This window comes from Sturnira hondurensis, unplaced genomic scaffold, assembly GCF_014824575.4.
Source record: "Sturnira hondurensis isolate 20B ecotype Veracruz unplaced genomic scaffold, ASM1482457v3 Scaffold0014302, whole genome shotgun sequence".
Classification (NCBI taxonomy): domain Eukaryota; kingdom Metazoa; phylum Chordata; class Mammalia; order Chiroptera; family Phyllostomidae; genus Sturnira; species Sturnira hondurensis.
The window spans coordinates 9,286,178-9,313,409 of record NW_028086933.1 but is presented as its reverse complement, the minus strand read 5'-3'; positions in this window follow the sequence as shown (position 1 = coordinate 9,313,409).

Here is a 27,232-nt window from a genome sequence, read left to right as displayed (position 1 = left end):
AAAGAATAGTGGATGAGGAGACTCTCAGAACTTCCCTGAAGACCTTGCTTAGTTTATGCTTAAGAAATTCCAACTGTCACTCCGAGGGTAGGATTCTGCAGCTTTTCAACCTTAAGAGGTTCATGGCTATCACCTCCAGCTCAGGAGATGCCGATGCACTGTATCTGCACTGCATCCAGGAGCTTTTTTTCTTCTTGGAAGTCACACAGTGAGTGTCAGGCATAGCCAATGTTTAATGATGGATGATAGATCCTAGTCATTAGATGATTACCCAGAACACTATGTGTGAGAAAAAAGCAGGTCACAAAAGAACAAATGTTATATGATTCCATTCATATGAAATGTCTATGATAGGCAAATCTAAACTGATGGACAGTAGATGAATGATTGTAAAAGATGGAAGGAAAGCAGAGAATAGGAACCTGGGTGGTGATAGCTAAGTGATAAAGCATTTCTTTTTGAGGTGATGAAGGTATCCCAAAACTAACTCTGGTGATGTTTATACACAGCTGCGAATACAGTAAAATCTGTCAGTTGCATTCAATGGGTATAAAAATTACTGTGATAGGCAGTGAAACATCTATTCACAATTGTGAGATAAAATGACTTCACTCTGTGTCACTGTTTTAGGGCCTGAAAACTTATAGAGTTTCAGTACCAAAAAGCCTGTCAGGTTTTTTTTTGTGTGTGATTTTATTTATTTTTAGAGGGGAAGGAGAGAGGGAGAGAAACATCAATGTATGGTTGCCTTTTGTGCATCCCCTGCTGGTAGTTGGCCTGCAAGGAACCGGTTTGCAACCCAGGCCTGTGCCCTGACTGGGAATCGAACCGCGATCGTCTGGTTCGCAGGCCCGCGCTCAATCCACTGAGCTACGCCAGCCAGGGCCAAGCCTGTCAGGTTTTTAAAGCCAGATTTTCTTTTCCTTCTAACACTCACCATTGGTGACTCGGTGATTTAAACCTTGTAAAAGCTCTACTCCACTGCGGACATGAAGTGAGTCCTCAGAAAAAACATCTGGTCCGACCATCAATAATGTAAAAGAAAGTTCCTTGGGGATGGCAGAGTCAATATCATTTTTATGACAATATACTGTCTGTTTTTTATGTGTGTGGATCATTATTTAATGAGGAGAACACGTCATTTCTGTTAGAGCAGAGTTGCTCTTCTGGCCACCCACCAAATCGTAACAAGAGCCCTCCATCATCCACTGTTCAAAGCCAACACACGCACGAGAACCATCTGTCGGCCTTGAGAGAGAAGGAGCTAGTCCCACTCAGGAAGAACGAAGTTTTTACTGTCTATGGCTATGGTCCATTCCACAGTGTTTGAAGCAACCAAGAGGCCAATGAGAAAACGTGCGATCCTCTAAATACATTTTAAAAAGCAGTTTTAATAAAATTTTAACTAAGTAATCTATATAAAGAAGGAAACATAAAAACTCTATTTCTGAAATAATTACTCATTAAAATCGAGTGAGGCCACTTCAAGATCACCCTTTTGGGTGTTACTAATAATTCTTAATTTAAATACTTTTAATACTTTTATGTTATACACTAATAACTGTTAAATACACAAGCGCCAAAATTCTCTATGTATATTTATTGAGATTTAAGATTGCATAATACATCTATACACAATACATCTTTAGACACTAAATCAGAACACGTTTTAACTATTTTATCAACATTAAGTTTCTCTTTTCTTAAGCTTAGATTCCATACACTTATTTTTCTTAGAAAGATACTTAAACTAATCTCTCATTTTCTAAATAAGAAAATGAAAGCCAGAGACATGAACTTAGTTGTTCAATGTCCCACAGACAGGAAGTGGGGACCAGATCCAGGGTCCTAGGGTAGAAACTTCACTACAAGTAAATGCAGACCCTAAGACACCACTGAAAGTTTGATCTGGCTTCTAAGCACAGACTGTATGATTCAGCTTGGATTGCCATAAGAGACCACAGACTTCATGGCCTAAACAACAGAATTTATTTTCTCACATTTATGAAGGCTGGTAAGTTCAAGATCAAGGTGTTGGTTGATTTTGTTCCTGGTGGGAACTCTCTTCTTGAATTGCAGCTTCCTGCCTTCTCACATCTTCTCATGGTCTTTCTATAATGCAGGAGGTGGGGGTGGGGGTGGGGGACGAGATAGCGAGAGGGAATCTTTCTTTTTCTTTTATAAGTCCACCAATCCTATTAAATTGGGACCCCATTGGTATGATTTCATTTAACCTTAATCCGCTGCTAAAAGCTGTATCTCCAAATATAACCATATTCTGGATAGCGCTTCAGCATATGAATTTGAGGGGACAGAATTTAGCCCATAGGATACATCAAACTCAAACATCACGATTCTGGAAAACAGATAACGACGGCCAGACTGCCTGCCACGTTGCCTCTGACCCTCTCAGGCCTGATAAGCAAAGAGTAGTTCTCTCTACACATCCTCAGGTTTCAATGGTTCACTCATTCGACAACTATTCAGTACCTACTATGGGCCATACACTGTGCCGGGCACTAGAGAAATAAAATGCATAAGCATACTTCTTGTCTTCAGACTATTTCTGGTTCTGCCTCACTAGCTATCAAGAAATGCATCAATAATTATGATTACTTAAGCATCAAATTAACACAAATTTTTAAAACAAACTGTATTTGGAACATGGGGAATCAGACACTCGTCATAAATTCCTGGTTGTTTATAAATGAGTATAACCCGTAAATACATATTTATCGATCACTGTGTGAGTGACCTCTTTCAAATATAAATGATCCTCTAACACTCACTACAATAGGAGACAGGGTTTTCATGCCTCAGCTGAGGAAAACAAAACAGACACGAAGCAGGACCTGTCTAAGGATGCACAGTGGCCCTTGTGCTGCCTCTCACCACTTTCTGGCCCGCGCCCCTTGTCTGTTTGCTAATTTTCAGCCAATTAGGAACAATAGCAATAAATGCTTTAAATTCATAACATTTAAACTTGTAGTAAAAAGGAAGGATTATTCCTGCCCCACTACATGAGCAAGCTGTGACACTCCAGTTGGCTGGGTGGGGAAGCATCCGCTCCGTTAGACCCAGTCACACAATCCGGCCTGGCTTCATTTGCAACACAGTAAATTCTGCATTGTCATTTCCACCTGTCTGCTAGGACTTTGGGGCTAGGTACACTGATCTTGATATGCTTTGCCTCCTTTGTCTTTCTCCACCCTTTCCATTGCCTCCCTTTTTACTGCCTACATGTACACACACACACACACACACACACATTCTATCCTATCACCTGACTTTTATGAAACAACCTTGTGACTAGTTATCTTCACCCTGAAGAGACACACACTCTACAAGTACTATTTTTTCCTAGTGTGCCTTAGTGCGGCTTTTGTATGGAATCACTGTACAAAATTAAATGTCAGCGATTCCAAAATGATTGTTGAAGAACATTCAAAGTCCTCTTTTATGTTGGTCTCCTTTATATAAACTCAATGTACACTGCAGATAGAAATGGATAATTTTGTTTATTTTCTATTTAAACAGAATCACTTTTTAAAATAGAACCAGATACAAACTGGTCAGCCTAAGTCTTTTAATACCCCTCTCCATGTAGAGAGTTTCAGGATATATTCCTGGAGTCACAATGAGAGAAAAAGAAAGGAAGAATTTCACACAGAGAAACAGAGATACTGAAGCATAAAACAGAGTAAGAGCCTCCCTGTTTCCTAAATAAGCTATCTTTTGTCAGCAATCAGCTACATAAAAGCAATCACCATCAAGTTTAATTTTGCCAGTTGAAACTGATGGTGATACACAGAGTTGGTTTACTTTTCCTTGGCTGTTGAACACAAAAGTTTAGTGAGAAGCTCAAGAGCACTGTCAAGTACATGTGGGAGAGGGGAGTTTTTATTTTAAAGTATTCAAGTACTTTGTGGGATTTTTTGTAAAGATTGCTCATCATTTAACAAACAAACATCAGTGTTTCATTATGTATTTTGGTTTCTTTAGTAGATGAGGACAATACAGACACAGCATCAAAGCACTACCGGCCCCCCTGGTGGGTGTGCTCCGCCCCACCCTGATTCCCACGGCAGAGCAGGGCTCCCTGGAAGGACAGGTGATCCCCACACAAGGGAGGTCAGTTGACCTGCACGGACATCGTCCAGGTTGGTGAAGATTAGCAGGCGGTCCTGCACAACTTTAAAATCTCTCTACTTTCTCTTCTTAAAATGCTTATTGATTCACAACTAATGTGACAGTAACATTTTTAGACTTGTGTTTTCATATGTAGGTTGCCAAGCACCTCTATCTTTTCATTAATATAAGCCCTAGAGGAAGGTTTAAATATGTGTAGGCATGTGAGAGAAATTTTTAAAATCTTCTTTTTCCTCAGATATGATTGTGCTCAATATTGTCTTCTAACTTACGTTGTTTCAGCTCATCTTAGTGGCATGGAGCAATGCTTTGCATTTTCTCTGTTACCTGCTGACCCTCTATAAAATGCTTTGCAAACATGAGATATATTCGACTGGGTTCTTCTACATTTCTTTCAACTAAGGATTATTTGATGTTCTTCACCCTTAGCTAACAATGTAACATAATTTTTATTTTAAGACATAATAGCCCAAACACACATACATGTATGTGTATGCATATGATAAATATATAAATATAAATGATATCTATTTAGCATCACACAAAGTGTAATCTTGCCATTTTTCCATGTATCTTCCATTTAAAATATTGATATTCTTAGCAAGGCATATTTCAACCAAGGACTGATTTAATGTGCATCTGAAAATATTCATTTTATATACAGGTGAGGGGAAGGAAACACATTAACTGGAAAAGAAAATGCATTGTCCCCTGTAAGAATACTGATGTGACCGTATAGATGGGGCATCACTCTGTAGTTCACTAGCAGGAATCTTGTTTTCACCCTTAGGGTCAATTTTCCACTATAATTTCAAACATTTGAAAGTCATATTCTTTCACCAAGTTGCAAAATTATTCTTTTCTTGCATCAAAAATTGATTTTTCTGTGTATTTTTCATTTTAGGCCAAGTAATTTATTGCTAGATGCCTTTATGAGACCACAGAAAATATGCTTACCTCTTCAATATACTTTTAATAAAAAAGGGACTGGAATCCACCAGGAATATTTAGTCACATCAGGAGAGAGGGAATTTGACTAATTTGTTATATTCTTATGAAAGTGTTGAGACAGAGACTTTTTTCAATGGGGGCAATTCTCTCCTTTTTAAGATTTTATTTATTTATTTATCTTTAGAGGGGAAGGAGAGAAACATCAATGTATGGTTGCCTTTTGTGCGTCCCCTGCTGGGAGTTGGCCTGCAGGGAACTGGCCTGCAACCCAAGCATGTGCCCTGACTGGGAATTGAACCGTGATCCTCTGGTTCGCAGGCCTGTGCTCAATCCACTGAGTTATGCCAGCCAGGGCGAGACGGAGACTTTTTAAATAAGTTCTGATCTTTGTCAAATTTCTCTCCCTAGGGAGAATGCCAATGCTTGATTGCAGTGACAAGGAAAACTTATCTTCTATTTACACTTTCTCTGCATAATTTGGTAGAAAAACAGACAAGGCAAAGGGGAAGCTCACATTCTGTAAGCTCTAGAAACTAGATTGTGACCACTGCTGTAGTGTCACGGGCGGAGGGACTCTGCTTCACAAACCATTAAAGCGAATAAGATGTGTATCCTCACTATCACTAATGATCTTCCATTCTATGCTTGATATAGGATGCTTTTAAGCAATAATTAAAGAATTGAGAAACCTGTGCTCTCTTTAATGACAAGGTATTTTTAAAATTATTTATTTAAGATGGACCTTGAAGGTGGCCTTTCTGTCCATCGATTCCAACATCATACAGATGGAGAAACAAGATCCATGGAGGGTGTGTCCATCAGGGTTCAGCCAGAAAAACAGAACCAGTAAGATACCCATATTAAGGGATGTTGTGGGTTAAATGGTGTGCCCCCCAAACCATGAAGTCTTAACCACCAGCACCTGTGAACAAGACCTTATTTGGAAGGGCTTTATAGATATAGTCGATTTAAAAATACGGAAATGAGCTTTTGCTGGATTATCCAAGTACAACCTAAATTCAGTGACAAGTGTCCACATAAGAATCACAAATAGGAGAGGCGTGTGGGAGAAGAGAGAGCCAATCAAAGATGGAGGCAGAGATTAGAGTCATGCAGCCCCAAACCAAGTAATACCCAGAATCATCTGAAGCTAGCAAAGTTGATGGAGCTTTCTCTCCTCACCCTTGGAGAGAGCACATCCCTACTGAAATCTTTATTTCAGATTCTGGCCCCCAGAATTGTAAGAGAAAAAAATTCTGTTGTTTTAAGCCAGTGAAGTTGCAATCATTTTTTACAGCAAGCCTAGGAAACAAATACAGTGTAGGCCATCAGAAAGTATAGGGTGGAACTCAGGCCTCAGCTAAGGCTGCAGGCCACAGGCAGAATAGCTCCTTCCAGAAAATCTCAGTTCGTCTTTGAAGGCCTTTTAAATGATCGAATTAGGTCCAGTGAGATTATCTGAGATATACTCTTTCACTAAAAGTCAGGAACTATGAATCTCAGTTACATCTGTAACGCTTCCCCAGCAATACCTAGATTGAAGATTTGATTGAATTACTGGGGATTATTGCTAAATTGACAAAGAAAACAGACCATCACAGAGGATAAGAGGCTTGCTCAAAGTCACAAAATTACTGACAGTATTCTGACTCTCAACCTTGTCAAATATTAAAATAACTCTTATGCCATCCAGCTGACATAGACAGAAGATGAATACCACATAACATTATTTACATAATATAATTTACTTGGACAGGGACAAAGAAAATAATAACATATATAGTCTTAGCCAAGTCAACCTTAGAAACGTGACCCTAGGAATAGAAAAAAGCCAGGACTTCCATCTGTAGATGAACTGGGAGAAAAGTTCCCCGGGTGCACATGTGTATAGTAACAGGTGGTGTCTCTCCAGCTAATCAGAAGGACATCTGTGTTGTTGAAGGGGTATTCACATGGTGAAGGAAAAACTGAATTGTCCCGGACAACACAGACGCTTCTGATGGCCTATGAGGAGTGTAGCGGAAAAAGAAAGTTGGTTCACGGGGAACACGGCAAAGACAGAGATTGAAATGGAAAATTTTAAGTGGATATTGTGTTTATACCATGCACAGATGGTACCTGACTTATGCTGGTCTGACTTAGAAATTTTCAATTTTACAGCGGTACAAAAGTGATATGCTTTCAGTATAAACTGTACTTCGAATTTTGAATTGTGATTTTTTTCCTGTGTGAGCAATATACAGTATGATACCCTCTGGTGGTACTGAGCAGAGACAGCAGTTCCCAGTCAGCAACATGATCCTGAGGGCAACTACCACACTCTACAAGGCAGCATCAAATGAAGTTCAAATCCCAATATTTTCAAATTATGATGGGTTCATCAAGACTTAACCCCATTATAAGTCAAGGAGCATCCATCTGATATACGTCTTTGTCTTTCTCTGACTGGCTTATTTCACTTAGCATAATGTTCTCCAGGTCCATCCATACTGTTGCAAAGGCTAAATTTCTTCTTTTTTAATGGATGAGTAGACTTCCATTGTGTAAATGTCCAATTAAAGAATAGAAAAAGGACCTAAATTGACACTTCTCTAAAGAGGACATACAGATGTCCTCTGTATGGATGGCCAATAGACATATGAAAAGATTCTCAATGTCAATAATCATTACAGAAGTGCCAATTAAAACCACAATGATATCACCTCATTCATGTCAGAATGGCATGATTTATTTACCACTAATAAACCAACAAGCAACAAGTGCTGGTGAGGATGTGGAGAAAAGGAAACTCTTTTCTTTTTCTTTTATTTTCTTTAATTATTTTTCAAGTACAGTTTTCTGTCCTATATTCACAGCCCTTTCCACCCCACCCAAGCTCCCCACCTCCCTCCCATCTCCACCCCCCACCTTAGTTATTCTCCATGTGTCCTTTATACTTGTTCCTGTGAATACTTCCCCTTTCCCCCTGTGATTTTCTCCCCTCTCCCCTCTGGTCCCTCTCAGCCTGTTCTGTATTTCAGTGTCTTTGGTCATATTTTGCTTGCTTGTTTGTTTTGCTGTTTAGGTTCCTAATAAAGGTGAGATCATATGGTATTTGTCTTTCACTGCCTGGCTTATTTCACTCAGCATAATGCTTTCCAGTTCCATCCATGCTGTTGCAAAGGGTAGGAGCTCCTTCTTTCTTTCTGCTGCATAGAATTCCATTGTGTAAATGTAGCATAGTTTTTTGATCCGTTCATTGACCGATGGGCATCTAGGTTGCTTCCAACTCTTGGCTATTGTAAATTGTGCTGCTATGAACATTGGGGTGCATAGGTTCTTTTGGATTGGTGTTTCAGGGTTCTTAGGACATACTTCTAACAGTGGAATTGCTGGGTCAAAAGGCATGCTCATTTTTAGTTTTCTTAGAAAATTCCATACTGTTTTCCATAATAATTGTACCAGTCTGCAATCCCACAACAAAAGGAGACCATAGGGCCCCTTTTCTCCACAAACTCTCCAACATTTGTTGTTTGTTGCTTTGTTTATGATAGCCATTCTGACTGGTATAAAATCGTATCTCATTGTGGTTTTAATTTGTATCTCTCTGATAGCTAGCAATATTGAGCATCTTTTCATGTGTCTCGGGATCCTCTGTATGTCCTCCTTAGAAAAGTGTCTGTTCAAGTCCTTTGCCCATTTTTTAATTGGGTTTCTTGCCTTCTTAGAGTGGAGTTGAGTAAGTTCTTTGTATATTTTAGAGATTAAACCTTTGTCTGAGGTATCATTGGCAAATATGTTTTCCCAAACAGTTGATTCTCTTTTTATCTTAATACTATTTTCCTTAGCCATACAGAAGCTTTTAATTTGGATGAGATCCCATTTGTTTATTCTTTCCTTTATGTCCCTTGAGCTAGGGGACATATCAGTAAAAATATTGCTGTGTGAAATATCTGATATTTTCCTGCCAATGTTCTCCTCTAGGAGTTTAATGGTGTCACGGCTTATATTTAAGTCTTTTATCCACCTTGAATTTATTTTGGTGTATGGTGTAAGTTCATGCTCAAGTTTCATTTTTTCTGCATGTAGCTGTCCAGTTCTCCCAACACCATTTGTTGAAGAGGCTATCTTTACTCCATTTTATCTTACTGCACCCTTTGTCAAATATTAATTGACTGTAGCAAGTTGGGTTTATTTCTGGGTTCTCTGTTCTATTCCATTGGTCTATGTGCCTGTTTTTATGCCAGTACCAGGCTGTTATGATTACAGTGGCCTTGTAATACAGTTTGATATCAGGTATTGTGATCCCTCCTACTTTGTTCTTCTTTCTCAAAATTGCAGCTGCTATTCGGGGTCTTTTATGGTTCCATATAAATTTTTGAAGTGTTTGTTCTGTATTTGTGAAATATGCCATTGGTACTTTAATAGGCATTGCATTGAATCTATAAATTGCTTTGGGTAGTATGTACATTTTGATGATGTTAATTCTTCTAATCCATGAACACGGTATATGTTTCCATGTGTTTGTGTCTTCCTTGATTTCTTTCTTCAGTGTTGTGTAGTTTTCTTCATACAGGTCTTTTACCTCCTTGGTTAGGTTTATTCCCAGATATTTCATTTTCGTTTTTGCTATATTAAATGAGATTTTTTTCTTGATTTCTGTTTTTGCTGATTCATTGTTGGAATACAAAAATGCCTTTGATTTCTGGATATTGACTTTGTAATCCACTGTTTTCGCAAATTCATTGATTAATTCAAGCAGTTTTTTTGGTAGAGGCTATAGAATTTTCCATGTATACTATCATGTCATCTGCAAACAATGACAGTTTTGTTTCCTCCTTTCTGATTTGGATGCCTTTTACTTTCTTTTCTTCTCTGATCACTGTGTCTAAAACTTCCAATACTATATTGAATAGAAGTGGTGAAAGTGGGCAACCTTTTCTTGTTCCTGATCTTAGTGGAAGAGATTTTAGTTTTTGCCCACTGAGTATGATGTTGGCTCAATATCAATCTTTGTTGATATTTTGTTTGGAAGATCTGTCCATTTTTTACAGTGGGGTGTTAAAATCCCCTACTATAATTGTGTTGCTGTCAGTATCTTTCTTGAAGTCCTCTAAGATTTTCTTTATATATTTGGGTGCTCCTATGTTGGGTACATATATATTTACGATGTTAATGTCTTCTTGGTGGATTCTTCCCTTGAGTATTATGAAGTGACCTTCTGGGTCTCTCTTTATGGCCCTTTTCTTCAAGTCTATTTTGTCAGATATTAGAATTGCTACCCCAGCTTTTTTTTTTCTTGTCTGTTTGCTTGGAAAATTTGTTTCCATCCTTTCACTTTTAGTCTGTGATGGTCTTTTGTCCTGATGTGGGTCTCCTGTAGGCAGCATATGTGTGGGTCATGCTTTCTTATCCATTCAGCTATTCTATGTCTTTTGATTGGAGCATTTAATCCATTTACATTTAAGGTTATTATTGATAGGTACTTATTCATTGCCATTTTTGTACCACAGTTCCTCTCTGTCTCTCTCTTTTCCTTCCTTTCCTTAAAGCAGCCCTTTTAGTATTTCTTGTAGAGCTGGTTTGGTGGAGGCATATTCTTTTAGACTTCTTTTGTCTTGGAAGCTCTTTATTTGGCCTTCTATCTTGATTGAGAGCCTTGCTGGGTAAAGTAGCCTTGGTTGTAGGCCTCTGGTTCTCATTACTTGAAATATTTCTTGCCATTCTCTTCTTGCTTGGAGTGTTTCCATTGAGAAGTCAGTAGCCATCCTTATTGGGGCTCCCTCGTATGTTACTTCCTTTTTCTCCCTTGATGCCTTTAAGATTCTCTCTTTATCTTGGAATTTTTCCATTTTAATGATGATGTGTCTTGAAGTGGGCCTCTTTGGGTTCCTCTTGATTTGGACTCTCTGTGATTTCTGGATTTGTGTGACTTTGTCTCTCATCAAATTAAGAAAATTTTCCATCATTACTCTTTCAAATAGATTTTCTATCCCTTGTTCTTCTTCTTCTCCTTCTGGTATTCCTATTATTTGGATATTATTATGTTTCATACTGTCATGCATTTCTCTTAATCCCTTCTCATTCTTTCTGAGACTCTTTTCCTTTCCTTGTTTTTTCTGGAAGTTTCTTTCTGCTTTTTCCTCCAACTCACTGATCCGATCTTCTGCCTCATTGGTCTTGCTTTTCATTCCTTCTACTGTGTTCTTCATTTCAGAAATTGTATACTTCATTTCCTCTTGGCATTTGCTGATGGTTTCTATTTCCTTTTTCATGTTGGTATAGTTTGTGGTGAGTTCATTGTAGCTCCCCTGTAGTTTCTGGTAGCTCATTGTGAGCTCTTTGAATTTCCTGATAACCAGTGCTTTGAATTCAATATCTGATAGTTGACTTGCCTCTATTTCATCTAACATTCTTTCAAAGGCTTCCACCTTTCATTTGGGGATTGTCTCTTTGTCTTCCCATTGTTTGTGAGACTCTTCTTGTTAGCCTCAGCTTCTTAAATTGGTCTGTTCTGACTCCCTGGGTTTATGGTGTGAACTTCTATAGTAGAATACCTGTGAAATTCAGTGATGCAGTCTCCTGCAGGTATCTTGGTGTTCTCTACTTCCACCTACTCCTTTTTTGTGCATGTGTGATCACTTGAAGGGGAAGCAAATGGTTTATGACAGCATAAGAGTATTTTATGTTATTTACAGTCACAACTGTAAAAAGAGAAGAGATAGAAAATCTTTAGGCTCTATATAGTGTTAAGTGTAATCTTCAACCCAACTTGCCACTTTTAAGAAAGGATGGACAAAAGATAAGTCTCTTGTTGGGAAGGGAAGGCTTTTGAGTTGAATCTAGAAAGCAGTGAGGTTGGGGGCAGTCAGATTTTGGTGTGAGGTGAGAGTAAAGAATAGTAACTAGTTATAGCATGTGAGCAAATAGAGTTAATCACTACAATAATAGAATTCAGGAACCTGTAAAGTGGGCTAAGATCTGAGAGATGTGTTGTGAAGTATTTACAGTTGTAGAGAACAGCTATTATTTACAATAATATTAGAGCAACAATCATATGACAGACTCTATATAATCTGTCTGAATGGGGGTTATAGAGCTTTGGGTAGTGTGCCAAAGGAAAACAAGTGGTATGAAGTATAGAAAATTAGCAATACACTGTGGAGGAAAGAACAGGGGAAACCTGTCAAATAATACAATATAACCAGTCAAGACTAAGAAGCCTATACAGAAAGAGGAGGAATACAAAGATACTATTAAAATATAAAAGAAGTGAGAATGATGGAAAAAAACAATACAACTATGCAGTAACTTGAGGTTTCTCTGCTATAGCAAAGTGAAATTTGTCTCTGTGTCACTACTGTTGAGACGCCCCCTCTTTAGGTCCCACTATGGTCCTTTCGCAGTTCCCAGTTGTTTGTGTCTCTTGTGGGTAAAAGAAAGCAAAGCAACAAACAAAGAAACAAACAAACACAAAAAAAGGCAGGAGAAAGGAGGAATAAGTGATAAGTTTGGGGAGAAAGGAAGGACTAAAACAGGAAAAAAGAAAGGAGAGGAACAAAGTATTGAAAGATAAAGCAATAATAAAATTTAAAAATATATGATTACTTTTTAAAAAGTGGCTAAAACAAACAAACAAACACCTTCCCTTGTTGGTTTCAAATTGTCTAAACCGGTTTTTCTGGTTGCAGCAGGACCTTTCTGAGGGCTGGGGTCGGGGCACGCACACACGCACATGCGGGCACGTGCCCCAGCCAGGCTACCAGACTGGTATGCAGGGGCCCGCACACCCGGCAGGCTGCCTGGGTCCCGCAGGATCTGGCATGGTCCTTCCCAGGCCTGTGGTGGGACTCAAGTGCTTCCGCCCGTCCTCTGGATGGCTGCCAGGCTGGGTGGGAAGCAAGGCAAGCTGCCGTGGCAGGAGAACACCTCAGTTCACTTTCCAATAAAACTTCTCCACAAAGCCTGCCCCTCAGCCCAGCCCAATCCTCAAAAGATCAGCAACGACAGTGTCCTTCTCAAATCCCCTGGGGCTGGCGGGTTGGTGGGTTGGTGGGCTGGCAACCACGGAGTCTGCAGTTGAACACGCCCTTCTGCCCTTGTTACCCTTTTAAGCAGACAGGTCACTGCCCAGTATTGCCCAGCCTTGCTTAGATGGGGAGGGAGGGAGTCAGCTGTCTCCCAGGAACCCTGCAGCAGACCCAAGGCTCCCAAAGAGTCTGCTGTAGACCTGCCGGGTGCCGGGCTTCTGAAGTGCCCTGCATAGCAGACACCCCTGGTGCTGGTCCCAGACCGAAGCCTCTGGACCCCAACCACCTCGGTGGCACGAAGGCCATTAGGCACCGGCCCCGCCACCACCGTCGCTGCCGCTTTTGTCTTTACTCACGTCCCAGAGTCCCCACTGAACTGTAGCTGTCTGGTCCATCTGTCACAATCTCTGGTCTCTTATTTTCATAAACGCTGGGGAAGTGTTGATTGATTTAGCTGCTCCTCAGTAGATCTGCCAGGATTTTCCCCAGGGGTACAGGAACTGGAATTGCTCCATCCTACTCTGTCACCATCTTCCCTCCTCCATCCTGGAGAAAAGGAAACTCTTCTGCGCTCTTGGTGGGAATGCAAATTGGTGCAGCCACTGTGGAGAGCAGTATGGAGATACTTCAAAAAATTCAAAATTGATCTGCCTTTTGACCCAGAGATCCTGCTTCTGCGAATAAGTCCAAAGGAACCCAAAACATTAATTAGAAAGAATATAAGTACCCCTATATTCATTGCAACATTTTTTACAATTGCCAAGATATGGAAGCAGCCCAAATGCCCGTTAGTAAATGACTGGATAAAACAACTATGGGACAGTTACACAAGGGGATACTATTCAGCCTCAAAAAGGAAAAATTTTACCCTTTGCAATAGTATGGATGGAAATGGAGAACATTATGCTAAGTGAAATAAGCCAGTCTGAGAAAGACAAAAACACCATATGATTTCAATCATACATGGAATCTAATGAACACTGAACTAACAAGCAAGATAAAGACAGACTCATAGAGAGCAGGATGACAGCTAAGGGCAGGGGGAAGTTAAGGGGTGGACGGATTGAGCAAAAAGGAAAAAAGACTCATGGACATGGACAGCAGGGTTACAAGGGGCTAAATGGAAACGAAAAAATACAATAAAAAATTTAATACAAAAACATTTACTTTCTTAGAATTGAAAATCAATTGGGGAGACCAAAGAAACATGAGGAAATGCCACAAGTTGAAGCATGGGCTACTGTGGAACAGACAAGGTGGCCAAAGCTGGTCAGAAGGATCAGAAAGGCTTCTCAGAAGAAATGACATGTCAGCAGTCGAGGCTCAAAGGATGAGCAGGATAATAATTTTCTATATTAGCCAGGTGACTGTCTTCTCAAGCGTCCCTGGATTTTTCAGGCTCTAAAGGATACACCTATTTTGGTACCTCACCCTAGCTTTCCTTTCCTGGAAAATACTGCATTTCCCCTTCTCACTCCAAGCCCACAGCCCACAATGAAATAGTAATCCCCTGTTTCACATTGTCTTGGGACCTCTGCAAATAGCTCTCATACTCACCTGATCTGAGATCAACATTCTGACTCCATCGCTAACGAAATCTGTGAAAAACAGAAGTCATGTTTTCTTGTGTTAAATAATGCATGATGGAATGCTCAACAGAGAGAAAAGTGAGTACGATGGTATTATTGTACTTATTGCATTTTAAAGAAGAACTAAAGAGGAATATTATCAATATTTATTAGGGGAATTGCTGTCAAAATACCCATCCCCTCTCATGTTTGCACTTAATTTCCCCCATCATCACCATCATTGAAGGTAACATATTCTGATTGCTAACATAGTGAATGCACATCAAGTGACTGTAAAAATACCTATTAAGATTATTTAATCCTCCTAATAATTCTAGGATACTAGTGTTATATGCCACGTTCACCAATGAAGAAATTAAGCAGAAAAAGATTAAATGCCTTGTCAAAGGTCAAGAGTAGTTGTGCCTGTCAGCACATTACCTCTGACATCCCTTCCTTTCCCAACTACCTGCTCCTAGACCCTTCCCCCACAGTGTCCCTCTTGTCAGCATTAAAATCCAGAAGCAGCTTGGCTCATCCTCATCTTTATAGCACCACAGCAGAGCTGTCTTCTACATGCTGCAACCACAGAAAATTTCAAGCCACTTCTTTGACAGGTAGACATACAGTGTTACAGAATGTGACGGTTTTCCACTTGATAGTCACCACTGGGAAATTTGTTTCATTGAGTGGTAGTGAAGAAGCAGGTGAAACGAAAGCCTCCTTCCAGATTTTTAGTTGTCCTCTTACCCAACAACATCAACCTCTTTTTCGCAGAGAACAGTGTGTGCATCCATCAGGAAACCTGATTCTTTGCCTCCATTCCAGTCTCTGGATTCGTTTCAGAGAAGTCAATGAAGAGACTAGGATGCTATTGGAGAGCCCTGTGTCTTTTTGTTACCCTGAGATGTTCAGACTACTGATCATCACTGTGGGTGCTCAAGGTAGAAATGAGATACTTACTTGTTTTCTCTGTGGAAATTCATGGGAGGCTTTCTTTGGAGCAGTCAGGAATTGGACAGTCCGAGATAGTATGTGCTCAAAGCAATCTTCTGTAAACCATTTAAAAACTAAAGTGAAATCTGTTACTTTCATGGGGCACACCTAAGGATCTTCTCTATATAGTGAGGTAATAGAAGTAGCAAGACTCTGCAAGAATGAGCCAAAAACCAGAAACACATTTCTTCAAGTCATGTTGTCACCTCAGGAAGCTACATACTAACTGAGAAAAGGTCAGATCATTTATTTGCTGAATGACCCCAGCACTCACTCAGTATTTTGTCCAGCAAGGGGTTGGCTCCGGAGGAAGGACCTGGATGAGCTGAAGGGCTACAAAGTCACTAGCCCTTACTAGGCTAGTAGAGAAACTCTCAAGTTGTTGACATCTGGCTTTGAATAGTCCATTTCCCCCAAAAGGTTATTTCTTATAAGCTGGAAGCTTCTGTTACCATAGTGTTAGCCAGATGTCTCCCACTCCTTCCATACTCTCAGTAAATATCCAGGTGGCATCGGAGTGAATTACGTCTCTGGGAGGACATTCCATGGTACATCCAGTTACATTTAAGCACCTACCTTTATTGGATAGTAAGAGACCTAGGAGCACTGGGTATCCAAGGTTAGAAATTAAACTGTTTTCGTACAGGAAATAAGGATGTATGTAGCAGCAAGTTCAGTTTAGCTGTGAGTTGAATGAATGGGTGCATTCTGCTGACTCTTTGCTTGGAAGTCTTCTCTAATAAACCTTGATGTATGCTTAGCCATTCCACTCCTATTGGACATGTCTTATTTATTTATATGCCTCAGGCAATTTATTAATTTCTCAGATATAAATTGGAATAATAATGCATTATATCTAATTTCATATAAGAGTTAAATAATGAAATTCACGTCAAAAATTTAGTGCCGTGACTGAACCAAAGCATGTACTCGACTAATAATAGTAGATATGCACATAGTGTTTGACAAAAAACTTAGTGCACGTCAGGCACTTTAAAAAACAAAGTTACTCTCTTTCACTTTCACAGCTACCACCCCATAACCTTTAAACTCCTTCATTAATCAGCACACCTAACTCTGATTGTATTTTGGCTATTTACAAAAATTATACCATTTTTCAAAGAGTAAAATTTAGTAGTTTAAACTATAATGCCAAAATGGCCCTGACTCTGAAGACCGTTTTGAACAGCTGCTCTCAAAAGGAACTGAGCAATGGAAGCATCATTTGTTGAAAAAAATATGTGAAGACAACAGGCATTTTGTTGTATGAGTTTAGCTTGTTTGGATTAAATTAATGAGCACTGTCACATAGTAGTAGTCAATTATGTCTGGTATTCCACCTCAACTTAATTCTGCAAACATTTGTTAAGCAACCACTATCATCAGAATACATTGCCGAGCTCTACAGGAAGCACACAACTTAATAAGATTGCCCACACATGTACAAACCCATGGGTTGTTATAAAAATTTTAAATAAAAATACATGTTATAACTTTTCTGAATGTCCAAATAGGTACAAGTATTACTCGGGAACTTCCCAGTTGCAAACGACAAATCCACTAGTTTAAACCTGGGAGAGGGAATAGAATAGAAAAATACACAATGCTTAAAGGATTGAAGTCAAGGGGTATTTAGGTTCAAGACTGGCTAGATCCAGCTCGAAAGGCTTAAATGACAGTACAACCTGTCTTTCTATGTGTATGATCTCTGTTTCAGATGGGTTTCCTCTGTGGGACTTCACTGCCATAGTGACTCACCCTTCCTGTGTTAGTCACTGATTGCTAGGTCCAGATTCATATTCTCATAGCTGAACAATTACGAAGGAAAGAGAGTCTTTCTCTCCCAGAAGTTTTGCAAAAGATCCAGGAATCTGAACCATTATTCTTGTTCAAATTGTGTAACCATCCACAAAGCTATCACTCCACTGGAGGAACAGAATGGTCTGGTTGATCAGGCCAGGGTCATCTGCTCACCCCAGAATGTAAAAACTAAAGTCAGCCTTATATAAAACATTTAAATTAAAAATAATATAGTCAGAGCAACGTTTTTCTAAAGAATAGAAAATGCATACTGGGCAGCTTAAAACAAACAAACAAACAAACAGAAAAAAACCATAAGGCCTTGACTGCTGTGGCTGAGTTGGTTGAATGTTGTCCTGCAGAGTGAAAGGTCGCCTGTTCAATTCCCAATCTGGGCACATGCCTGGGCTACAGGTGCCCTATTGGTGTTTCTCTCTTGCCTCAATGTTTCTCTCCTCTCCTTCCTGACTCTCTCTAAAAATAAACAAATAAAATAATTTTAAAAACTATAGGATGCAATAATTAGGATTATGTTAGAAAGTGGCATCAAAATAACAGTGATTTAAACAACATATAAAATTATTTCTTTTCTATAGTCCAGTCTCAGATCTTATACCATAGTATAAGAAATAGAGGCTCATGTCTTTTTTTCCTATTTCTTTTTGTAAAAAGAAAAGGGACTATACTATTTAGTTAAAAGTTATACTGGTTTAGAATAATGGTGGAATTCTACTGTTAAATCTCACTCCCTTTGGAAACAAAACTATACCCACAAACACACAGTCCTACCCTCTCCTCCCTTTGCCCCGTCAGGCCAGGCAGAAGTACCGCCTTCCAGAAGAAAAAACAGAAGTCTGCTGCAGCTTACTTCTTCCAGTTCCGCCCAGAGCAATTCATGCTCAGCTAAGTATTAGCTGTGTCCCTGAGATCTCCAGTTCTTAATCCAAAACCACATGGTGTCTCCTCATGGCCCACCAGCAAGTCCTTTCATCCCATTTCTTACCACGTGGTTCCCCACTGTCACCCACAGCCCCCGTCCACCAATGCAGCCCAGCCCACCTTTTTATTTATTTGGAGGTTCCCAGCCTGGAACCTCCTCCATAACCCCATGTCCAACTCCTCCCACGATCAGCTAGCACCCTTGTATTCTTAGCCTGTCTTGACTGACTTAGTTAATCCAGGCAGGACACACCCCAAGGCATGGAGCAAACTAGCTCTACGCTCTCATTCAGGCACTAGAATGGGGGTGGCAGGGAACTGCCTCCCAACAACATCGTGTGTGGGGGACCGCTCTGCCCGGTTTCAGGAATTGTAACTACCCCCCATGGCTAAGGATGAGTGAGTGGCCTCTGGAGTTTGAGCCACAGGAGACAAAGCTTGTCTCTGGTAGTGAATGCCGCCTCAGTTTCCTCTCCCTGCCCCCAAAGCATGGTCGGAAGTCAATGACGGGTAAGACTCCTCACAGAGGGAGGGGCAAACTAAGCCAGACTCCATCACTTGGGAAGCCATCATGGAAGGACTTGGGGGGCTACAACAAAGAGGGAACAATGGACACTTGCCCCCCTGGCTGTGTGACATAGCCTGAGTCCCCATATCATCTGGGAGAAGTGCTTCCTCACTCTAATCCACTTAAGCCTAAAAACCTGATGGGAAGTGGCACAGCTCCTTGCCTTGCTAGAGCGGGTTCCAGGGTGATTGGGCATCAGAAAGAATTCCTCAAAATCCTGTGAAAACTTCTTTGCTAAGAGTGTTTTCATTCATATGTTAAGGGTCCAAGCAGGAAATGAGTGTGTTTCCCAAAGTTTCTGCAAACCCCCTGTCTTGACAGACTCTGACTCAGACTAAGCCCTCAGATTTCTTTGAAATGTTATCTACTGTTTGATCCTTGCCGCCCTGTATTCCTGTGTATTACAACCCAATAAAAGCCCCTGGAGAGAGGGGCCTCCTGGCCTTTATCCTCTAAGAAACTGACCACTTCTCCTCCCCAAACAGATCATGTCTGGTAGTGTTTACTTTCACCCGTGGTGGATGGGGAGACTTGAGGGCAAAGTTGCTCCAGCAATTATGGGTCAAAGTCATTAGGCTCATGTCCTTTGTTGCTCCAACATGGTTGTTATTTCCAGGAGTCCAAGATATTTGATAAAGTTGTAGACATTATATCACATTCTATCTAACAGCTAAGAAGTTGTATTAATTTGTAGAAGCTCTTTTTTTTTAAGGATGTGTCTTGGAAGTTGCACATAGAACTTTCTTCACATCCTATTGGTTATAACTGAGTCTTGTGGCCACATCTAGCTGTAAAAGAGGCTGAGATATGTAGTTTTATTCTGCCCAGCTAATATTTGGGGTTTATATCTGGAGGAAAAGAGGCAAATGAGATTTAGCGGCAATAAGAAGTCTTCACCAAACCCATGGAAATAAATATATTGCATGCTAAAGGGCTATACAGACATAATAACAAAAGAATTAGTTTGGGTTTTGTCTTTCTGGAAAGCTATGAAACTCTAAAATCAAATCAGCTTCTTGACAACACTGTCAAACTGGGGAATGCCAATGCTTCTATACACTGAGATAATGCTAAGTAATGATAAAAATGAAACTGTGCCAGCTAGATGCTTCAGGCACATCACAAGCACATCTTTGAAGATCCATCAGAGGCAGTCTTCGGAGGATGTAACAATGTAATTTCTTAGCCTTGGGATTTCTCCACTTTAGATCTTCCAATCGTGTAACAAATAGAAAGAGCTGTTAACACAGGACAATTTAAGAATGAGAGAAAGGAAATGGTGCCCCCTTCTATCATCAAGAGGCCAAGATGATTTGCGTCTGGACGGTAGTGAAATCAGAACCAAGGAAATGGTCTTTGACTATTTAAGTCTACCGTGGGGGCAGAGACTTTTTTTTTGTAAAGAGCCAAACAGTGAGTATTTTTGTCTCTCCGGGCCCTACACAGTCTCGGCTACATCAACTCAGTTCTGCGTGGTAGCAGGAGAACAGCCAGAGACAACACGTAAACAAATGTGGCTGTGCTTCAATAAATCTCTCTTAACAGAGATTGAACTTTTAATTTAATATAAATTTCATGTCCCAAAATGTTCTTTTCTGATATTTTTTTCGATAATTTAACTACGACCGGGGCGGGGGGGGGGGGTGGCAGAAATGGGAGGGAGGTGGGGAGCACTGGGGGGCAGGGCTGGGAATAGAAGACAGAAAATTGTACTTGAACAAGAATTAAATAAAAAAATTTTTAAAGAAAAAAAATGTAAAGACTCACTAGTTTATATGCCACAGAAGAAATACTGATTTTTCTGTTAATCGCTGATACACACTTTACAATGAGCAGTGTGCATATATTTGAAATCCTTTTCTTTTTTTCTATTGACCTTTTGCTTATCCTACTTATTAAAGTATGTTACATATCGGTTTATTCTGTATTTAAAACAGGTTTGTACTTGTATATATATTTTTAAGAGTTTGTTTATTCTTAGAGAAAGGGGAAAGGAGGGAGAAAGAGCGCTGAAGGTTAGTACCTCAGGGTGACTGTCCCCGAAGGCCTCCTGCCCTCCTGAGATGCTCACTTCTTTTCACCCTCAGGGTGTCGGTGCACGACTGAGAATCCAGGGCCAGGGAGAGGCACCTCCGCCTCTGGTGGAGACTTGCCTCCAGCGGGAACCGAACCTCCAGGGAAAGCACGTGGTGGGAACCTGCTTCCTGCCAGAAGCCTCAGGGTTATACGTGGGCTCAGGAGGCTTGTCATCGGTATTATTAGGGCCACCGCGATCATCTGGGCATCAGGAGGAAAGCAGCAAGTTAGCCCCAGGGGATCGGATCTTCTTAAGCGCTGAACCCCAGCGGTGCCCTTAGCAAGATGAGCGGAAAAGAGCTTCCTTGGCCTAGTGGTCCCACATCCTGCCTCCAGGTAAGAAACCTGTGTCCCCATAGAGCGGTGAAGCAACTTTCCCAAAGGAGGACCTAGGGTCACAAGGACCACAACCAGAAGTATTTCGTATCCCGCAATACGGGGCTGGACAAAAGTAAGTTTAGAGTCGTTGGTAAGGAACATAATACAATAATTAATAAGTAATAACACAGGAATCAACTGTATTTCGCTAACAGCTGTAAACCTACTTTTGCCCGCAGCCCCCACCCCCCTACGAAGAAGGGGCCTCTCCTGGGCTGTCCCTACGGCAGGCCCACCAGCGAAGACCGCAGGTGTACCGCGGGGAGCCCCGGCGCCCCCAGCCTCTACGCGCCTGGTCACAGTCTCTCTGCCAGAGACGCGAGCGCAGCCGGAGTCCGAGCCACGGGTACCTGGGCGGAAGCAAATGCTCACGGCTTCTTAAGGGAGCAGGCGCTGGGTGTCCCGGGGTTTCCCGAGGAGAACCTGCGGGGAGATCGCCAGGTTGCCTGGAGCGCCCCCGGGAGCTGCAGCCCGGCCCTTCTCACGGGAGAGCCGCTATCCCGGAGTTTGATTGGGCCTGTTGCTCACCCTCGCGCCATGCCAGCGTGGAGCAAACCTTCTTCTTCAGATCTTAAGTGTATGTGCATTAATCCTTAGGAAGAGTGACGAGGTTTGTTATTGTTATCTCATGATAGGAAGGGAAGAGGGGAAGGAGAGGGAGGCTGTAGAGGGGAGGGAGAAGTGGAGATGGAGGGGGAAGAAAGGTAAAAACTTGGTATCCAAAATAAAAATATTAAGGCTATAATACAGAAACTATTAGAAAAACTTTCTATTCCTTTAATAATAACGACTAGACAATTGTATCAACTTTGGAATAAATTAGAAACTGAAGAAATCTGCAAATGTTGTACTTTTACTCTTCTTAAAATTTTCTCATAATCATTATTTTAAATCAACTTAGATATATAATAACCTAATTGCAATTAATAGTATTAGAAGATATACCCAATATTGATTTTTGCATTTAGGAATTTTTTGTCACTATAACAAGCCATTTTGGTAATATTTTATAAACTTCTTTTTATGTGACATTAAGTCTCCCAATATATCAGCAAAACTGATAGATTAGGATTTGACTTTTCTCAGAGGTTATTCATTGAGACTTAATTAGTTCCATGTTTGCCTCTGTAGAAACTCTCTCAGAATTATTTTGTCTTTTGCAGTTACTCAGTAAGTATTCAAGAAAGGGAATCATCTCAAACAGCGCCGAAGAGGTCTTTTCCTCTGCTGCACCTGCCAACTGTCCCTCTGGGAAGCCCCGTGGCCTGCAGGGGTCTTCAGGGGTCTACAATGCAGTTAAGAAAATGTGCTAAAAATAATAGTGAAAACGCACAATTTACAATAGCAAAGATCCAGAAGCAACCTAGGTGCCTATTAGTAAATGAATGGATCCAAAAATTAGGCCCTGGCTGGTGTGGCTCAATGGATTGAGCACCCAGCCTTCGATTCCCAGTCAGGGCACATGCCTGGATTGCAGGCCAATTCCCAGGAGGGGACTCACGAGAGGCAACCATACATTAACATTTCCCTCCTTCTCTCTCCTTCCCTTCCCCTCTAAAGTAAATAAAATATTTAAAATATTTTTAAAAATTATGGTACATATACACAATGGAATTCTATGCAGCAGAAAGAAGGAGCTCCCTACCCTTTGCAACAGCATGGATGGGACTGGAAAGCATTGTGCTGAGTGAAATAGGCCAGGCGTTGAAAGAGAAATACCATATGATCTTACCTTTAACAGGAACCTAAACAACAAAACAAACAAGCAAGCAAAATAAAAACAATGACACTGAAATAGAGAACAGGGGGACAGCAACCAGAGAGGAGGGGGAGGGAATTTCGGGGGGAAAAAGGGGAAGGATTTACAGGAACTAGTATAAAGGACACATGGACAACAACTAAGGGGGGGTGGAAATGGGAGGGAGGTGGGGAGCACTGAGGGGTGGACTGGGATGGGAGTAAAAGACAGAAAACTGTACTTGAACAATAATTAATTAAAATTTTTTTTTTACCTGGCGGTGTAGCTCAGTGGATTGAGCGCAGGCCTGTGAACGACATGATTGCGGTTCGATTCCCAGTCAGGGCACATTCCTGGGTTGCAGGCCTGTTCCCAGCAGGGGACTCAGGAGAGGCAACCATACATTGATATTTCTCTCCCTCTCTCCTTCCCTTCCTCTCTAAAGATAAATAAATAAAATATTGAAAAAAAATTTTTCAAGAAAGCAGAAACAGAAAGTCCCTGTGTGTTTAGGCATGGTTCAAAGTCTACATAGCAATTGCTTTTTCCCCTTTTTCCTTCTCCATCTGAGGAGTTCCCCATTGTGCATTTTTATAATTTTAGGAATATAGCCAGGATTCTTTTATTTTTAAATATTTTTATTGAGTCTAATTCAAATAGTTTCAAGAAAAATTTTACCAGTTATTTTAAACTATATGTATTTCATCTAGTACTACTAGTTTGAAAACAAGCAATTCAAGATGCAGAATAACATAAAATTTTACATAATCATTCATTTTTCATTTACCTAACATTTGTTGAATGATAACCAATATTCTTAAAATGAGAGCACTCGTCTTATGAGAAATAGTTAATTCCATAAGAGAGAGGGTCAATTCATCAATTTTAAAGTTCAAGTGAGTCTTCTATAATTATAATAGTTTGCTAGTCCTGATAAAATATGAGCTCAATAGCCAAATACCAATTCAAGAACAACTGCTATATAGCTAATAGTGTATTTAATATGGATGATTGAAAAAAAATATCTATTTGTAAATATTCCAATGCTCTTGGTATAGGGAAAAAATTTAAATTCTTAGAATAACAAAAATTATATAAGAAATAATTTCCAGGTCTAAACCCCACCCCAGCCCTCAGAATTTAAACCAAAACTTAGAAGCTTTTTAATTAATCCTCTGTAAAACATCAATGTAGCAAGAAATCACAAATTGGAAAATTCAGTAGAAGAGTCAGTTCGTGTATTTTAAAGGTTGTGTGGGTCTTTCACAATAAGATTGCTACTCCTGATAAAATGTGAACTCAAGAAAGATTTACTGCTTTAAAACCAGAAAGACCAGGAACTTGATCCTTAATACTGATTCAACTATAATAAAATTCATAATGAAAGAAGATAAAATTAGATGTCCCTGGATAAAATATCTGAAAGTCATTAAATGATAGTATGTATCTGCAAAAGCCTTTCAGCTATGCCCAGCAATCAACTCAAAAGGCTTATTTCAGAAATACATAACTGTGGTAACCTCTCACTTTTGGTTTAGTTCATGATACATAAAATAGAAAGCAATTAACAAAATACTTTTCAATAGTTTTTAGAGCTATTGTGTACAAGGTATGTCCGGAAAAAAGTCCAGCCATTGTTAATGTAATGAGAACAGTTTGCACATCAATGTACCGTGACAGCCAGGAGAGTGGACTTGATATAGTTATAGTTTGATATAGTTTATAATGCAAGGATATAAACATGATGACTTCACTGTACTAGTCAGCGGGGCCAGTAGATGCAGTTGAGTGAGCACGTGTACTACGTAGCCATCACAATAAGATGCAGATTTTGCATTCATCTTGAACATTTCTCTACAGAAACTATTTGGATGATTCAGAAGGTCACAGTTATGGGCCACTGGTGACTGGCAGCTTCATCACAACAAGGCTCCTGCTCCTGCATTCACTTCTCATGCAGTTTTTTTGTGAAACACCAAATTACCCAAGTAACTCAGCTCTACTACAGCTCAGATTTGGTGCCTTGTGACTTCTGGCTTTTCCCAAAACTAAAATCATCTTTGAAAGGGGAAAAGTTTCAGACCACCAATGAAATTCAGGAAAATACAATGGGGCATCTGATGGACATTGGGAGAACAGTATGAGGTCCCAAGGAGCCTACTTTGATTGAGACTGAGGTGTCATTGTCTTATGTACAATGTGTCTCATATCTTGTATCTTCTTGATTAAATGCCTCTATTTTTCATATTACATGCCTGGATACCTTCTGGACAGACTTTATACCATTAACTATATTTTAGGTGAACAATATTTAGTTGTTCCTTTTGATAAGCATGTATAGATTCTCTCTTTCTTTCTCCCTCTCTCTCTCTCTTTCACACATACACACACACACAGACCATCAAAGGAGTTTTTGAAGTGGATCATTGGTTAATTAAATATAGGGCTTGTGTGTATTTCTACTAAAAATGAGAATAAGGAAATAGTTAAAGCCACAATGCAATGCCACTACATGCTATCATTAAAGTGTCTATAATGAAAAAGAAGGAAAATACCAAGTGTTGAAAAGTCTCATACATTGCTCACAGAGTCTAAACTGGTACATCCTCTTTGGAAAATTGATTGTACTACTGTGATCCAGCAATTCAATCTTCATGATGTATTCAATCTGTATACATCAAAATGTATGTGTATCTACCAAAAGACATACTTGAGAATATTTATAGTAATACTCTTCATACTGACTCCAAATAGGAAAAAATCTACATGTATCAAAAGTAGAACAGTAATAAGAATGTGGGATATTCATGACATGTATGATTTTATTACAGTGACAATAAATAAGAAGCTACATGCAACACTGTGGGTGAATCTCACAAATAAAATTTTGAGCAAAACACGTGAGGTATAAATGTGATCTTTTTAAAAACATTTTATTTATTCATTCATTCATTCATTTATTTAGAGATAGGAGAAGGGAAAGAGAAAGAGAGGGAGAAAAACACCAGTGTGTGATTGCCTCTCACATCTCCCCCATTGGGGACCTGGCCTGCAACCCAGGCCTGTGCCCTGACTGGGAATCAAACTAGGGATCCTTTGGTTCACAGCCTGTGCTCAATCCACTGAGCTACACCAGCCAGGCTAACTGTAATCTTATATAATATAAAGTTCAAAAACAACAGTAACTTATAGTGTAGCATTTGTGGTCGTAATTAAACATTAGAAAGAAGAAAGACACACTTCCGTTATAGTTTTTAGGTATCATTTCAAAGAACAAGAATTTTCTTAATCATTTTAAATGACAAAACACTTAAAGACATAAAACTTTGAAAGGGAACTCTGTCAAAACTTGTTCACTAGTTGCATTAATGGTAAATTTGGGTGCAGTAATCTTTTACAGTAACAACCAATGAATTTTACAAACCTAACCTATGAAAATAATGACAGTTTTCTGACTCTGTACAAATATATGGAATACTGTGCATAACTCTATTCCAAAGCATGAATCTGTGAAGGGATAGAGGTCATTGCTTATTAGAAGTCACGTAAATTAGATGTCGTACATAACATAGTTTAAACGTACTTTATTCTCTGGCATAAAGTCAGTAGCTTAACAACATACCCACCAACAAAAAGTGGGATTATGTAAACTGAGTCCAGCTGGCTAATTCTAAATACAAAAATTTTACACTGTAAAACAAACACAAAACAGATACATAACTAAAAAAAAACCTATCTCAAAAGCTAACTAAATAACTTCCTAAATTTTGCCTACTGGTTTACATAAGCAGTATTTTAGCATTTTATTACTATTTCTGGGTTATTTTTAATAATAAACTCAATTTATAGGTAAATTGACTGGTATTTATATAAATAAATATTGACCTAGATTGTCTGTCCCTTGTCTTCGGTTATTTTGCAATACACATTTTTAGGGAAAACATGAATTTAATATGATGTTATTGATTAAGTTGCTAAAATATTTGAAGCCCTAATGCTTTTTTTCTTAACACCATTAACTTCTCAGAAATATTGCAGTTCTGAGCTCATCATCGCAGCT